The sequence below is a fragment of the Colletes latitarsis genome, chromosome 3 (assembly GCF_051014445.1).
Source record: "Colletes latitarsis isolate SP2378_abdomen chromosome 3, iyColLati1, whole genome shotgun sequence".
NCBI lineage: Eukaryota > Metazoa > Arthropoda > Insecta > Hymenoptera > Colletidae > Colletes > Colletes latitarsis.
This window is the reverse complement of record NC_135136.1, coordinates 33654091-33668311: the sequence shown is the minus strand read 5'-3', so window position 1 is coordinate 33668311 and position 14221 is coordinate 33654091. Positions and strand designations below refer to the sequence as shown.

At 34.7% G+C, this 14221-nt stretch overlaps 2 protein-coding genes across 3 annotated transcripts in view; one reads left to right on the top strand and one right to left on the bottom strand.

The window, feature by feature from the left end:
* Fstl5 (follistatin-like 5) overlaps positions 1-14221 on the bottom strand; it is a 121834-nt gene that overhangs the window by 73708 nt on the left and 33905 nt on the right. Inside the window, exon 2 of one of the 2 annotated variants that reach the window (XM_076762468.1) lies at positions 6784-6851. The exons of the other annotated variant lie outside the window; for it this stretch is intronic. The gene's annotated coding sequence lies outside the window, so the exon portion shown is untranslated. The remainder of the gene's footprint in view (positions 1-6783; positions 6852-14221) is intronic. 2 annotated transcript variants of the gene reach the window in all.
* Positions 1-14221, top strand: part of LOC143340474 (acyl-CoA Delta(11) desaturase) — a 34238-nt gene that overhangs the window by 5153 nt on the left and 14864 nt on the right. The gene's annotated exons all lie outside the window — the stretch shown is intronic.

Sequence of the window (14221 nt, the reverse complement as noted above, 5' to 3'; positions counted from 1 at the left end):
GCAGACAAGTTTGGTATCGTACGGAAGATCTTTGCTCGAAGTTGCGTCTTTTCGAAGTTCCCAGGTCCCCTTTACTTCTGATTCGGAAGTTGCTAATTATTCGCTCTTGGAACTATGTCAACGGAAACATATAGAGTGTCTGTTCTATCTGAAAATGTGAGGGTAATTCGAAAACTATGCATCCTACGGAAAGTTGTTTCGAATGAGGGTTGATTGGTATCAAAGGGAACATATCGCGGTGAAAGATATTTTAAGAACCTAAAAGATTTTGAATTTTTGTGTAATAAAAGAAAATATATGTAGTCTTTGTCAATTTAATTCGTACACAGTTAAAAGCACATATTAAATAAAGTTACTACAAATGAAGAGATTCCAACTGAATCGCAGCGAACGAGTTAAATAACGTGTAATGGTTCCAACGCTTTTGTAAAAAATTTTGGTGAGCATAACCGTGCAAAATAATGTTCGTAACTTTTTTTCGGAGGTTCGTTGACTATATTAAAAGTATGCAAAGTCGGTCAAATTTTGTCAGGTTACAAGTGGTCATTGTAAATGAATTATACTAGGATTTACCATGTTAATTAAATTGTTTCAACGCGACGATAAAGTCTAGACTTCGTAAAGCAGGACGTATCCCCTATTTTAATATATCGTTTGTGGACGCTCGAGTATTATAGCGTTTTTGGACATGAACAACCGCGACATACGAATAATTATGCTTGGCAAGTTTAAAGTGGGTCATAACGCAACAGAAGCTATTTGAAATCTACATAAAGCTTAAGGCGACGATGAAACTACCGAATACACTGTACGTCGTTGATTTAAGAAGTTTCATTCAGGAGATACAAGCCTCAAAGATTAAGAAGGTCGAGGCCGCGTACCAACTGTGAATAGAGTTTCTTTAAAGGGAATAGTTGAAGAAAAACCATGAAAAACGGCTCGAGAGTACGCATTGCAGTTTAGTGTGAACCAACCATTTGGAAAAAGAAAGAACAAAATTTGATAAATGGATACCCCATAAATTAAATGAAACATTAGCGACAGAAATTATTATTTTTTACTTTCATAAAGTCAGTTACAGATATTTTGGTTTTTGCTGGTAGATCAATAAAATTCCTTATGATTTTAAGTTTGTATTATAATTGTATGTAAAAGAGAAATATTAAATGTATAATGATCGTATTAGATACTTCAATCTTAATTTTCTGGACTCTCTAAACACATCGTACGTGTATATGCAATATTTACAAATTCTTTTTATTTTTATTCCGAGCTATCGAGGAAAAGTACGTCTCGCTTTGATTCGGGTCCATAAGGTTAACAATGTTAGAGAAGAAAAAACTAATAACGTCTGAATTGCCAAATCGATATTCAACGAAACGATGCTTTTCGACCGTGTTTCGCAAGCGTTGCACAGAAAGTGTAAAGTTTTCTTTCGCGTAGGTGACGCAAATATGTGCAACGATGCACGCAATTGTGATTGAAATATTTGATGGATCTTCGTGAATTCTTAGCTGACGAAATAAGAAAAAGGTCTTAGCCAAGCAGATGCATATTTGTTGTCACAATTTAGATTTACAGCACGCTTCGAAATCATAGGTACTTTGTCATAAAAAATATACCGAAAATGACAGTTGAATATTTTAGGTGAACTATCGATTTCATAGCAAAGCAAAGAGATTTTACCATTCGTTTCGTCGAGATGTACAGTAGGGAACAAACGCAAAGTTAATCTCTCGAATTTTAATGTTGTAGGATCTGATTCAATTCGTCGCCCTACATTTTAAATCCGGTTTCATCCAAAAAGCGCTTGAATCCATTAGTATCCTCCCTTTGTCAGATCACTAATCTTTTAATTGGGTACACGCATTAATGAGATTTATGGAACGAATATATTTTTAATAGGCAGTTAACCATTATTATGGACCAACGATAATAAAATTTTATCTGTCGGGTCTTTGTTAATTTATAATGAACTTTTGAAATTTGAGTCATTTGAAGAACTGGGGTTAAATATCGAGAGCGTAGAAGCATTTCCAATAGGCTGTGCGGGGCCATAGTTATTGCTTGATGCGTCAATTCTGTACATAATTTTACAAAAGCATTTCCAACTATTCATTCATAATTGGTTCGGTTTAGTATACAGGGTGTTCGGCCACCCCTGGGAAAAATTTTAATAGAGGATTCTAGAGGCCAAAATAAGACGAAAATCAAGAATACCAATTTGTTGATGGAGGCTTCGTTAAAAAGTTATTAACAATTAAATTAAAAAATTTCAAATCGTTCTAAAAAAATTAGTTTTAGCTAGGAGGGTCAATTACAATCATTTTTGGTGAATAGACATACCCCCGAAATCTTGCGCATTTTCGAGAAAAAAATTCAGTACTGGCGGAACTTTAAACATTAATAACTTTTTAACGAAGCCTCCATCAACAAATTAGTATTCTTGATTTTCATCTTATTTTTGTCTCTAGAATCCCCCATTAAAATTTTTCTCAGGGGTGGTTGAACACCCTGTATATTGAGTTTGCATAAATGAAAGTAAATAAACGTGTTGCAACTAACAGCACAGAAATGACACTGGAATTTGGCGTTCTCGTATCGAAATATCTTAATCGGAAATGTGAAATTGAATTTGATGCAATACGCGAAGAGTTTCGATATTGGAAAAGGGGAAGAAAATAAAATGAACGTTGTATGGATTCGAATATGGGATATCTCTTATTATACTTCAGAATTTACTTATAATCGTTATTTCTAATTGAAAATATTTTAATCAAGAAAGTAATTATTATCCTATAGCTTTTCTTTATTTTGGTTATAACGATTCTCGTTTAAATTCATCGAGCCCCACATTTTAAGACCAGTTTCATTAAAAATAGCTTTTGTCTAATTTATGCACCCTCCCCTTGCGAATGAATAATAATGCTTGCAATAAGAAACATGTTTTTCTGACGAAACACAAGAAACATTGAATATTTCTACATACATTTATTATATATATTAATTCTATAAATAAAAGAATTAATAAAGTGTATCCCGTAACAATTAGCAATACGTACAAAGTGAAATTCATTTATATAATATGCGTGTACACAATTTTTAATGGAAGTAATTTCTGTAAACGATGGAGATCAACGGGGAAATGCGCACCGAAAGTGAAAGTTGTATCTTCACATCCGCACGATTTTAACAAAATAGCTATAATAAATCATCGTCATGAAAGTACGTTGAATCATGCTACTGAATGGTTGCTGCCTGGCGTTAATGAATTTGCTTGTGCGGCACGCCACATTATCCAGTGCAATGTTTCTTACACTCGACAGGATCGCAACTCGAAGGTATTATAACACAATTTCCAGATCAAGGTTGAGAGCATCGTAGAATCTTATTCGCAGAGATTTAAATCGCCAAGCATTAGGTAGAATCGAATCCTTGAAAACGCCATCGATCTTTTGTTCAAAGATAATATAATAACTTGTTTTGTCTATTTCGAAATACGAAGTTAAACGTGCTCGACACGTGCACAAAGGAATATTAAAAAGACAATGTTTTTACTATTCAATGCTCTGTATTCTTTTGGTTTAGTCAGGCTCGACCGTAGTATGCTGCTCCTGAATCCTCTCCAAAAGTGGATTCTGTCGGATTTTCGAATTTTCCTAGCATGCTCGTACGTTCGGTTTCAATTTATCGCGGTTTGGAAGTAGATACCGCAGAGAGACGATCGGAAAGAAATCCGAAAATCCAGTAGAATCTAGTGTTCGAGAGAATTCAAGAGTAACATATCGCGTCGATTATCGCGACAGAGACAATATGCACTGCTCTTACCATTCCCGGCCAAAGACGCTTTGTTTAATCTACATGGTAACTCCGTGTTATCGATCCACTCGAATATCGGTGAAATTTTCAGATAAAACTTCAAAGGTACGTCGATATTCTTTTAGACGTGGATGTTTTAAAGACACCGTTGCGTTTATCAACACTCTGAAGTGTTCTCGATCGAAATTCGGAAGTTGTGGAATGTAAACGAGACTCGAAAAAAAGAATAAAATGCTCGTGTGATCAATTTGGAAAAACAATTTAAGAAAGTACTCGTCTTTTTGTCGTTACGAATCCGACGATCCTTTTAAACCGTAGATTTCACGAAATGTTTGTCATTGTTCGAATCTCGTGTCGTTGTACGAATATCTCTGGACGTTAGTGGTAGAATTCAGAGACAGTGGATGTTTCGAGGCACGAGACGTACGCGTAAGATTAATATACTTTCCGGCGCGTGCTTTTTAAATTTGACTGCAACAATCTCGACGGAATCTCGCTCAATCATAGCCGGAAATGCAGACAGCTCCTTCTTTCCGGAGGCCCCCGTCGACGTTTAGATAAATAGTGGGAATCCGGGAAAAGGGGGAAGCATACGAGAGCAATAGTTTGGCGAGGATAAGCGGGATGCGAAATGGCTTCGTCGTAAAAGGAAAAATGCGACCGCGGACATGTGTGCGCCGTGTACACGTTTCGCGGAACAATGTGCGTGTAAGAGCACCGGGGTATTTCGGGATTGCAGGCACAAACAGCTTGAAAAGAAGAGTATTACTTCTGTCATCAACACGAAATATCGACATTAAATATTACTGCAGGAATTTAATATTGATATTCGAACAAACGTGTTATCACGTATTCAGTCAGGAAGCGCTTAGAAATTATTTTATCACCCTGTTTACGGTTTTTTATATTTAATATCGCGACTCAAATTCTAATTCAAAGTGTAATTTGAGTTACTTCATGAATTGTGCGTCCAAGTTGAAATATAGCCTAAAATATTTGCAATTGTTTACGAAAAAGTTATTACTATAGACATGTTTTATTTCTTCTGAAAGATTCCCATAGAAATTTTTAATTTGAAGTTAGAAATATTTTGAGAAATAGTAAAAATGTTTATGTGAAAACACTAGGAAAATAAAATGCCACAGAAATGTGCACGGACGTATCACGTGTGCGTTATGCGTAGAAAGATAGTTACCATCGTATTAATATTTATTCAAATCCATAACAGCGTGCATTATTTCGTTTCTTGTACCGTATTTATTAGATGGGCGTATGTAAATTCCCGTAACTAAGTGTACAGAAGCGTGTAAATTATTAGGTGCGACAAAATATTTTAGTAATTTTGCTAGTTTTCTGCGAGAATGCAAGGAGACTGCGGTCAGAGGTTCCATTCTCGTTTATTAATCACTTTCCTGCCGAGTTTTTTCCCCCAGCAGTTGGTCCAAAGAACGCGTTTTCTTCGCGGGCTTGTTAAATATTTAATAGGAATTACGCAAATGTATTTAAGAATTTCTGCTCGGAATATTATATTTCTCCCTTTTATTTTGATCGTTATTATTTCAGTCATTCAGCATGATTTCGTTTATTTGTTCGATAATTATCCGAGTTAAGTCGGTCGCGATTGTTAATTTGGTTAATCCGTAATTGTTATCGAATATTATCTGAGAAATTTGAAGTATTTATTCACAGTTCGTTTCCTATTTTTATTATGAATTTCTTTTCTTATCGTTAATATCGTTTCTATTTCGATACAAGAATTTATTGCACATATTAAGTTGTGTTTTGTATAGAAATAATTATATAGAGGGCATATGTCTTGCTTTTCGTGGCTCTACTAATAGAAAGGACAACTATTTTTTGATCCATTGTACATACATATTTACATTCAATAATTAAATCAGTGATCAGTGATCAGGGACATTTAAAATGCACGATTCCATAAACAAAAGTTTTTACCAATAGAATGCTTTCTTTCTTTCTAACTCGGTGACCAAAAAATACAACGAATTTTCATGTAAGTGTTTACTAAGACTTCCGCGGTTTCTGCCGACTGAATTCATATCTAGAATTCTGAAACACTCGGTATACGATGGTACATAACCCCCGGGCCGAGAGGACGCGAAGGACTCGAGGGAAACGAGATTACAGGAGCTCAAGGGGGAGGAATAAGAAGGAGCAAGAGTCGAAACTGTCGAGTGACTCTTTTACTTCCTGTTCTTAGACCAGAGATGGGCAAAATTTTATTCGAACAATAGATGGCGAAAAAGACCAAGGGAACGCTATTTATTTACGACGTTTATTCCGTCGAACGGTTACATTTTTAATAATAACGTAAAAATTTAGTCGTACCAAGCACGTGTATATTTTAAAGTAATTTTTATTTTAGTTCGAATATACGGCTTCTCTTTACGCTTATCAGGTATTTATTTTAGTTGTTAAACTTTGATACGTTGCCTCGAAAAGGGCTTTCACTATAAGCTGAAACGTCGACTAATAAATCGTCGGTTCTAAATTGCTCTTACAACCTGGAGTCTAATTCTTTTCTCCTCGCCATATATTGGCTTATATTGTTATTTGTTCGCTTGTGAAATATATCGATGTCTAAATAAAATTCTAGTTCATACTTTAAATATTTCTCGTAAAAAAAATAAAAACAATATAGCTAATAATAGCGTAAACGAGTATAGTTTGTTCTAAAATGAACGTTTCGACCATTAGTTTATGGTCCTCTTCGGTATAAACGATCAAAAGAAAAGTAAATTCTAAGAGAAAGTAATATGCATTGCATAAAAATTATTAGGCAAGAAGAACTTTATAAATAATAATCTTATAAATAAACTTTACGAATGTCTAACTTAATTCTAAGTCTATCTAGTTTAAAAATAAATATTGAGGCTATAAAATATAATATTTCAACGTTTAATGAAAAGGCCATAAAAGATTTCAAGATATCAAATTACTTACTTTTCTGTACAAAGTGATGCTGATGGTTGAAGTATACAAAATAAGCAATTGTGTACTGTTCTTCTTGCCTGTATATGAAATACATAAATCGTAAGTCGAGAATTGCACATATATCTACAGGATATTCTAGTATTGATGGTATAATCGAGGAGGGTGTGATTCTACATGAAAAGACAAATCGAAAGTAAACAATAAATTTGTTCGTTTGGGGATTTATTTTTAAGAAAATTGATTTTAAAAATGCATTGCAATTTGAACGTTAGCATAAGTAGAAACAGTCGGTAGTGGACAGACACGAGTGCCAGAAAAACTCGATAAATTTTCAAATTCAATTAACTCAAAAAATAAGCTTTAAATGGAAAAACGTTATTCTTGATTTTCCATTTCTTTTTTCATATAAGATCATCTTCTTCTCGGTCGTACCATCGATACTGGAACACCCTGTATAATAGAAAAGAATCGAGCAAAACATTATTTACGAACTTATATTAAATATAAATTATGGAAGGCTTCTCGACGTGAAATGAATAATTAAATATTAAATTTAATTTTAATATAATATCATCTGAGAAAATAATTCAGTTAAATTGTTTATATCAGTGTTGCGTTTACATCTTAAATTAACAGAAGGAATGTTTTTAGAAGTTTCTTCTTTCCAGAAGGGAGAAACACAGTATAATTAATTAATTATTCAATTCATCGTAGTCGAGCAATAAATTTTGTCGTAATATTAAAACAATTTTAATTTTTTAATATTTGCTTAGATACGTTTCAATTAACAGATATTTACGTTTATATACAGGTACTAATAATTCCTTTTGTACAGCAGCAACAGAATTTCTAACAATACAAGCAAAATTCTTTTTATGATGAAAAGATATCCGTGAGTTTGTGCGATTAAAAGCTTCCTTTCTTTCGCTTCTCAGGTAATTTACAAAAGGAAGTGTCTGTTCCCAAAGTATATAAATCTTTTCTCATATTATTTCTATATACTTGCACATATTGCATATGCTTACACATTATAATAGCGAGTTTGCAAGTAAATCACAAATGCATAGTCGTAATAATCTCATTCGAAATTAAAATCATTGGTCTTCCTTCTAATAATTTCCAAGTAAATTCTCGAAACGTAACAAATAATATCAGTGATTTTATATTAATTCGTCAAATTCTAAAAAGCAATCAGAAATTCATAATCCTGAAAATCGTAACTTGCAAATTCACTATTATTTACTTATAGAATAATGTGCAAGAATTTTAATTCTAATTTTTGTTTGACAAATAACGGCGGGGAGAAAAATTCATCATTTATTCGTTATTAGACATTTTCGCCGATCTCTGACAATGTCAGTAATTTTATAATAACTCGTCAGATTCCAAAAAACAATCGTGTAACAAAAATTCACAATCCTAAAACTCGTAAATTGCAAGAATGTGAATTTTAATTTCTATTCGATAATAACGGTGGTGGGGAAAAATTCATCTTTTATTCGTTATTAGACATTTTCGCCGATCTCTGACAATGTCAGTAATTTTATAATAACTCGTCAGATTCCAAAAAACAATCGTGTAACAAAAATTCACAATCCTGAAACTCGTAAATTGCAAGAATGTGAATTTTAATTTCTATTCGATAATAACGGTGGTGGGAAAAAATTCATCTTTTATTCGTTATTAGACATTTTTGTCAATCTCTGTGGGGACGTAGCATTCTCTGGTCCGATCCAGCCCACCACACCGTGAGCTGGTAGCTATGGATTGCCGTGGCCAGCTCTCCCTCCATCGGCCTAGGAGCGCGCTGATAGCTCGTCGCTAACAATGAACGAACGCCGCGAGATTAGGGGACGAACGGGGGTAAGTTTATAAACGCGAGGCCGTCCCGCGAATCGCCGTAAAACGGTTTCCCAGCGGGTTCGTCGGTGCCTGCCTCGTCGTTAGAGCCCCAACGCGGTGGTGTAACTGGCTGTTCTAAGTGTCTGGTAGCTGGCTGACAGGCGGGTGAGTAGAGAACGTACCAAGCAAACTTGACGGCCCTCGATATTACCCCGGTGGTGTGCTCGTGGTGACATCGGCGCAGACAAGATGTATCGATTACTGATACTTAAGCACCGATGTGCGATGAGTTGGACGACCACCGTTCCGCAACTAGACTAGACCACCGATCGTTACACGAAAACGTTTCCGTAGCAAGAAGACCGACATCGGGTTCTTGCTCATCGCCTAATCGACGAGGATAACGCTGTTCAACGCGAATTTTGTTCACCAACATCCGCCCTGCGATCCTTATAGAGTTTCTTGCTCAAACTAGACTTCCTTTCTCATCCACGGCTCTTAAGAAACACGAATTTTTACTTCTCACTCGTCGAACTCAATAAAATTTTAGAAATCCCAAAATTGAATATCTATTCTCGTAATCTCGTAATTATTTTATGGGGGAGCAAAAGATTATCTGTGAGTAGTTCGTTTGTGTTTGTATTCTTGGCTTTACGAGAACTCTAGCTATTGATTATATTTACGCGAATTGTGATTCTGAAATTTCTTTATTTCATCGAATATTTAATACGCGTCGAGCACTTAAAGAAATTGCATGTCCTCCCTCTGACCCTCTCCAGTGTCTTTTGTATTATTTTTTTTTACGATGGTAATTTCGTAACGAATACAAGATTAGTCAGACTGCTTTAAATAAACTTTTGTTTCAAAATAGTTGGAATCCAAAATTTCTCAGCGTGTTTGCTCGTCGAAAATAAAAAGCTAGATAGTACAAGATAGTTTTAAATGTCAGAGGAGAGATTCAACGTGTCAGTGTATAATTTCAATAAATCTTCTGATTTTGAATTGTTGTAAATAGTCGTAAACGTTTGTGAGAGAGTTTAGAAGTAGTCCAGAGCTAGAACAAACGTTTAATTTTGCGAAGGACAGTATTTTACAAAACTTTTACAATGTTTTTAATTTAACGTCAAATTTGTCGAAAAGCAAAAAGAAAAAGAAGCATAATATTACAGACATACTATTTTTATTTGGTCAGAAGTTTTCTATATGAATATTGCATTTTGTTTGGCATTGGCATACAATGTTTGCGTAGATAGAATATTTGTATTCTGGAGCGTACAGTAAATAAAAATATTCGTTATAACAAATTCATACGGTGCAGGAAGGTATAATATTTATACAGCATAAAGAAACGACAGTCGTTTGCAGCATATAAAACCGTAAATTTAACAAACAGTGGATATATAATACGTGTTTTGTAAACTATTGATGCTTTATCGTATTTGTTGAAAGAAGAGAACGACGAACGTATATTGTAACCATTGTTTTTGTATTTTTACGATAAATTTTATATCTAATATGAATTTCCTGTAAAGTATCGGATCCATAAATACTTCTGAGGAAGAAGCTACACAGAAAATGTGTCAGATCGATTTTTAATTGGGCCAGATCGAAAAAAGTATGAATCTGGAATGTGTGCACTGCAGCTGCTGCTATGGCATAGTTCCCTTGCCTCGATTCGTTTGATGTCTTTAATCTGGTTTTGGATTTTCATCAGGAAGTTAAAAAAACCTTTCCTGACTACAGTTGCTTTTAAACAAGTTTGACGTTTCGCTATAATTATTTTACCAATATAATTGTACTAAATGTAATTTATTTTTATGCATTTTTCGTGAATTCACAGAAAGTTGTATTTGACGTTTAACGATATCACAGGTAGAATAAATCCATTTTAAAATAATCGAATACTGTACATGTAAAATATAAATGTCTGTTGGTCTGCGCTATCGGTATCGAAAGTCGTTAAATTTCATTTCTGAATAATGAATAAAATTGTTACATCCACTGTTCCTGTTTACGCTTCATTCGTCAATTAAATCGGTTAACGGATTTTTTTAAATCGACATCCAGGAGTGTAACGCGCAAAAACTAGTTTACGAATGGATCTAAAATTTTATTTTGTCGTTTGGAAAGAAAATTTGCCCAATTCTGTTATTGATTCGATTATCCAAAGTTCTAACGCTCTCCTGGGTAACATTTTCTTCAAAAATTTTTCTGAAAGCTCATCTTTATTTTCTAAGATTAGGCTGAAATCTCTAGCAATCTCTACTTCACTTTTGCACGATTTTACAAAAATTCCTGTTTTACTAAAACTGTGAGTGACGGAACAATTTCGCCTCTGTGCTCGCGTTTGGGACGAGAAACTTTCCGACGATCGGTGGGTGTTGTAAAATAGGAAATAGATTTTTATTCGTTGAACAATGTTATCGATCGACGCGCACAGGGTCGCGAATATTTAAAACAACGATTATGCTTTCCGGTTACGTCTGAGAGACTCTTATATGCATTCAGATATGAAAATCCTGGTTTACGATCGGAGACAAGAAAATTTCTAGTCTAGATAAAAACGTCGAATAATAGGGGGAAGGATAAATTACAAATTACAATCCAGATCATAAAACGAAATTATATTTCGCGTTGGGCAAACGAAAGCTTACATCAATAAATTTTTCGATGGAATAAACGTTGAGAATGAATCGCTGTACGGAGTTTTCATTCGTCATCTATTATTCGAAAGTGCTCATCTCTGTTTACGATCGGACCTATATGCCCTCATATAGCAGCTTTATTCTCGATAAATATGCTCATACGCGGAGTTTGTTCTTTAATGACCCATTTATTTCGTACGATGTTAACATATCTCGTTTAACGTAATTTAAGTAGACGTCCCCGAGCGCAGAAATTAATTGTAAATATTCAAGCTTCCCCGTCTCGATCTTACGCGATTAGTGTCAGGTCCTTTTTAGGAAATTCGACGTTAATATAAGATTAGACTGTCACATGTTATATCTCTTCGAACTCCAAATATAGTTAATCAATAGAAATTCTCTATAAATACACGTGGCCACCTAATAAAATAAAAATTAAAACTAAATTATCATTTAGCTCATCTTTCGATAAAATTAGATATTACAATATTATAATTTAATACTAATTCAGCTCTAGGCATGAAACGAATTATCTCAAATAAAATAAGAATCTGTTATCTTTTTTAAACGAATTAACTTTCATTTCGACCACAATAAATTGTTAAACTGCTTCAAAAAAATTTCCTAACGTGGAAGTAGAATTATTTCAAATAAAGTTTAGCCGAATAAGATAATATATAATTTTGCGATGCTCAAACTCGTTCGATATCTCATGCTGTTAGCGTAATAAGTTCACTGTCGGATTTTTCAGCAAAGCATCGGCTACGATCACGCGAACGTAGTCTAATCAACGTACGCACGGTTCTGTTCAAGAACTTTTCGCCATTTTTTGCTCGTTTGTACGTTTCATTAGCACGAAAGCTTCTGTTATTGCCGTTGGGGAACTCAGACCCGTGATTTTTCGTATCGCAGTTGTTCTCGAACGTTGCGCCACTCGGCGCGATTGAAAATTGAATTGCGAATGGATTGTTCCTGTAATTTTGCGGCAATTCTTTTCGTTATATCATTCCGGCGATACCGGATCCCACGATACCGTCAGAAATACTTTCTTGGATAGCAAATTAGAAATCTCGATGATTAATGATCGCTGTCGTAGTTTAGATCAAGGTTTTCTCCTTTGCGAATAATCCATCTTTTATTTCTCGTTTTCAAGTACTTCGTTTAAGAGAGCCTTTCTAGCGAAATCTTTATGACATTGATTCGCTCGGAGCTCAAACGTCGTGCTTGTTTAAAAGACGATTTTATGCGAAGAAAGTGGCTTCTGGCAAATACTTAATGTTGCATATCGCATAGACTCGTTATGTGTCAAAGTTCTATTTCGATAACACTCGGAAAAACATTTGTTTATTGGTATTAAAATCGATTCGAACGTCGTGCAATCTCCAAGGCCTTGAATAAAATGCGCTGTAAATATATTTGATAAGTGAAAGAGTGCACTTTTGAATGAAACATACAGAAAACGTCAGTTTTGGAAAGCAACAATCTGGAATTTAATGGGTTAATAAAAGCAAATGTGTGATCGTATCATTTCGTTTCATCTCCACGTTCGTTGATGATATTTTAATCATAGGCAGCATAACACTCTTTTTGTTGTACGCGCCGCGCTTTTCTCTTTCTAGAACGCTATCACTTTCTTACGATGCAAAGCATCGTTCGATATGTCAGTAGAAATCAGCTTTCATAAGTAACGTCGGGTGTAATGCTCTCGAAACCGCTCTCGTCTACAAAATTTGAACTTACTACTTGATCTTGAGAGGTAATTAGTCGATGCAATTAACGTTCTAAGTGCTGCACTCAAGTATTAGTTTGGGAAACAGCGAACATTTTGCGATACTTAATTTCACAATCAAAAACCAAATGTGACTTTTTCACTTGATCTTTTAATATCGTTTGAAACCATTCAAGGTTAATATTTTTAAAAAAATCTTCACATTCTTTCACTGATTTACTAATATCTTGTTAAAAAGGTTTAACTCTTGCACAATTGAATTCAGTGTACGAGACGATATTAAAATACGGTATTTTCAAAATTTTATTTTTAGAATTACCAGTGGTCAATTTTCCCCTAACTGTATTCGCTAATAGTATCGGGGAAAACAGGTATCGTGGGGAGCAGCAATTTTTCGTTTGGCCGTGAGCCAATTACAAAGTACATACATACAGTTAGCGAACAATGATTTCGTGGAAAATTAGTAGTTTATGTATTATGTTTTCCATCAAGTATTTAATTGCGTATCGTTGTCACGTAATTGTTCTAAACTAGCCGTGTAACCTATACCGTATTCTGCGCGTCGAAAATACAGCATCGTCTTTGGCAATTATCGATAATCGATAGATGATGCGCTCCATTACGGTGTACCTACCGAATTACACGTATGTATAGCTTGTTAATTCGGGACAGCTAATAGAGTGTCGTCGTACGAGTACTTGATAAGGCAATATATAGCTACTAACATTGAACGAATGATCGAATATTAAATGGTCAGCTAATGACGGATTATTCCTCGGTGTTCGATAGTGAATAAACGTCGTCTAATTAAATAGAATCGGGTTTAAGCATTCCTAATGCGATAATCTGGTAGACCATTTGATATTAGCCTCAAAAACTTAAGGAAAGGCCAGAATTCCTCCAAATCCACTTATACTATCGACTACGTGTATATCGATAATGTTTTGTCATTATTATAAAACCCAATGACCGAATGTAAAAAAAAACACTTCGGTTGGGATTCTTTAATGGAAACAACGAGTAAGCATTACAAGCTGCAACCTCCATAATTATTTTCCCAGTTATTTTCATTTTCTCGCGTCAGTGATGGCTGAAGAGCGAAAATGAACAAAATACAGAAAGAGGTCATCTTCGAGTGCTAAAATATATTTTTTGCCACCTGGTTATCAATGTCGACACCTGCTTTTGTTTCCTTATGAAACAAATTTTGCACATTTTTAATTTGTACGAG